This window comes from Oryzias melastigma, linkage group LG17 (genome assembly GCF_002922805.2).
Source record: "Oryzias melastigma strain HK-1 linkage group LG17, ASM292280v2, whole genome shotgun sequence".
NCBI classification, from domain to species: Eukaryota; Metazoa; Chordata; class Actinopteri; order Beloniformes; family Adrianichthyidae; genus Oryzias; species Oryzias melastigma.
In genome coordinates, this window is record NC_050528.1 from 24,012,750 (window position 1) to 24,015,565 (window position 2,816).

Genomic DNA, 2,816 nt, shown 5'->3' on the forward strand with positions numbered 1-2,816 from the left:
AATAATAATTAATATCAGTCTGTGATTCAGATATTTTTAGGCCAGCAGAGAAGGCCTTGCAGGCCCTGACGGCCCGCCACTGCTTTTTTCTATTATAAAATCATTTCCAGATGTCTCCAATAGTTATGATTATACAGTTTTTAGCAAAAATCAAAAACATTTGTGCAGTGCAGCAGTAGCTCAATAAAAATTCACCTCTGGGTTGTGGGGGGGACTGTTGGAACCAAAGTAGTCCTGCGCCGATATGATAAATGATAAATGCCATAAACCTACATACTGTAGAGCTTCATTAAACGTATAGAAGGCCCAAAGTGGTTTACAGTCACAGTTCCATCCGCACATTCACACACCGAGGGCCACTCTGCGGCCAAACACTGGCTCCAACCTAAAAACCAAGAGCAGTGTAGGATTTGGTGAGTCAGTCAAGGACACTTCAACTCACAGCAAGCAGGAACCAAACCTACCCCTCTACGTCTGCACAATGGCTGCAGATATCCCAGCATTCCTTTGTTTACACTATCTCGCACTAGTTCACAGACCCTCTCAACTCCAAGCTAACATCAACATAGCAAAAAAATCTGTGAGCTGTGCAGTCGTACAGTTTTAGAGCGTGATGGGAGCTCAGACGAGGACAGTGAAGATGTCAGTGGATCTCTTTGTGTCCATGTGGATGCATCAGAATTGGAGCAGCGCATCGAGACTTTGTCCTGCCCATGGCAGTTGCTGGGTCACAAATATGAGTTTTTTCAAATCGCGGGTTCTTATCTGCTTCTGATCCATCACAATTAATGCAGTTTTAATCGTAAATGATTTTTATATGTGTCCTCCATCATGAGAAAAATGCTAGAACACCAAAACCAGATTTTCACTGAAGTGGGTGTTGAAGCAGTTATTAAACAAAAAAAGAAAAAAAATCTCCATGTGAAATTCAGATCACATCTGTAAAATCACAATGCAGTTTTGGGGCAAAAAGAACATTTCGCTTAATAAACTTTTTCTTACACTTTTACCTGCTCTAAACATGTTTGAGAGTTTGCTATTTTGTGCTTGAATTAGTTATTTTCTTTAAAACCAATCAAAATAATTTAAATTTCACGTGGTTTGAAATAAACTGTTTTATTTTCAGTAATGTCTGTATTTCCTAACTTTTTTTTTAAATTACAGAGGAATCTCTAGACTGTTGTGATGTGTAGTGATAAACTGCTGTGTCACTCCTAAATTACATTCCTGAAAGTCCCTAATTATGAATTCAGAGAGGGATTGCAGCACAGCAGCTCCATAATGCTGACTGTAAGCTTATTCTTGCTCTGAGCCGCTGGAGGAATAGAAAAGGTGTCTTTGAGTGCTTTCCAAGATTGATCAGTCTCTTGTTCTTCTCCTCTTTCCCCCGTTCCCCCAGAGCTCCTCACCTTTGTGCGTCTCTTTCCCTCCAAGGTTATATCTGTTCAGGAGTGCTGAGCTAAAAATGAAAGCATGCTTACTTGGATGAATTTTCCTTTTTTTTTTTTTTTTTTCAGTGTTAAATGCCCTTTTTGAAATGCCACCCGGTCACGTGACGTGTACAGACTATGCACTGGAGCTTATAAAAAAGGCTAAAATGTGTCCAAGGATAATCTAAGCTAAAACAGGCTTCAAAGTGACCTTTTCCAAATGTTTTCATGCTTGAGGAAAGGAGACGTGGGCATGCAGAAGGTCCTCTGTGACGACAAACGCTCTCTGTGATGATAGAGCTTCACCAGATGTGCTCATTATAAAGGACCAACTCCCATTAAGCGTAGGGTCACTGTCAGCGGCGGAGTTTGATATTGGTAGATAAGCTGGGAGATATGAATATTTTCAGCCCAAATTCGTCTACATTTAGCAGTGACACCCAGTCGCTTCACCAGTGCAGCTGCTGACACAAACAATGAGGCCTCCAACATTCGATCTCTACTTTATTTGCAATCTATATTTTTATCTTCCCTTGTGTTTTTCATGGTTTTGCCAAAAATGATCCCATAAGTCTTCCTCTTTGAGTCTGACAAAACGATGCCTATCACGACACAGGTGACACTATGCGATACGTATCCTGACATATCCCAAGACAGCACCAGAGACAATACTTCAGTTTTTTTAAAGGTGAAGACGAAGAAAAAGACTTTCTCTGAATATTAATACACTTTTCACTTTAATAAGATGGCAAAATACATTTAATTTAATGATCAGAACACCAATCAGAACACCACAATCAGGGTTTAAGTGAAAAACAGAAGTAAGCTGCTGAACTAAAATAAATAATTAAATAAATATCATCTTGGCAGCATTTTAAATGATAAGTATCACTAAATGAAGTATCACGATATTTCACTAAATCGATATTTTCTTACATCCCTAGTTTCTTGGTGTTTTACATAACCGTATCCACGAAACAAATGCTCTCTTAGTTTCACTTCCTGTTTTATTTTGTAGTTTCTTTTTGTCATTTAGTTTCTGAAAATGTGTTTCCTGTCTGTGTTTCCTGTCATCTTTGTCCATTCCAGATATTTAATCTATATCTAAACCATTAGCAGTATAAAAAATTCATAGATACAACTCCTACTAACTATAATCCAATCTGGATTTTGCACAATCTGCGCAAACATTTCTTAAAAATATTCTGTAGCTTTCATTTGAACATTCACATTTTCTATCCCTTTTTTGCATGATTAGATGAGCAGAGTGGCTGAATCATTACGAGCCAAACTGGGGAGGGAGGCCGCCACTGAACTTTAATCTGAAAACATTGTGGACCACATTCTGCAAATTAAAAAAGTAGTACCCCCCCCCCCCTTTTTTTT